Source organism: Calidris pugnax, unplaced genomic scaffold, assembly GCF_001431845.1.
Source record: "Calidris pugnax isolate Ruff unplaced genomic scaffold, ASM143184v1 scaffold717, whole genome shotgun sequence".
Taxonomy (NCBI): Eukaryota; Metazoa; Chordata; class Aves; order Charadriiformes; family Scolopacidae; genus Calidris; species Calidris pugnax.
Window position 1 is genome coordinate 24,550 of NW_015091469.1, and position 759 is coordinate 25,308.

Genomic DNA, 759 nt, shown 5'->3' on the forward strand with positions numbered 1-759 from the left:
GCCCCCCCCTACCCCCCATAGTTGTTGCAGTCACACCATGACTGGGGGTGTTGCAGGGTGTGTGGTGGTCACCCCCTCAGCACCATGAGCATCCCAGGGTGGGCTGCAGCCCCCTCCCAAGGGGGGGGGCAGCTTTTCTTGGGGTGCAGGGGGGGGGGAACCCCTAAAAACACCCCCATTTGGGGTTTGGCCCCCCCCTACCCCCCATAGTTGTTGCAGTCACACCATGACTGGGGGCGTTGCAGGGGGGGTGGTGGTCACTCCATCAGCACCATGAGCATCCCGGGGGGGGCTGCAGCCCCCTCCTAAGGGGGGGGGGCAGCTTTTCTTGGGGTACATGGGGGGGAAACCCCTAAAAACACCCCCATTTGGGGTTTGGCCCCCCCCAACCCCCCATAGTTGTTGCAGTCACACCATGACTGGGGGTGTTGCAGGGTGTGTGGTGGTCACCCCCTCAGCACCATGAGCATCCCAGGGTGGGCTGCAGCCCCCTCCCAAGGGGGGGGGCAGCTTTTCTTGGGGTGCAGGGGGGGGGAAACCCCTAAAAACACCCCCATTTGGGGTTTGGCCCCCCCCTACCCCCCATAGATGTTGTAGTCACACCGTGACTGGGGTGATGGGGGTGTTGCAGGGTGTGTGGTGGTCACCCCATCAGCGTTGTGAGCATCCCAGGGTGGGCTGCAGCCCCCTCCCAAGGGGGGGGGCAGCTTTTCTTGGGGTGCAGGGGGGGGGGAAACCCCTAAAACCACCCCCATTTGG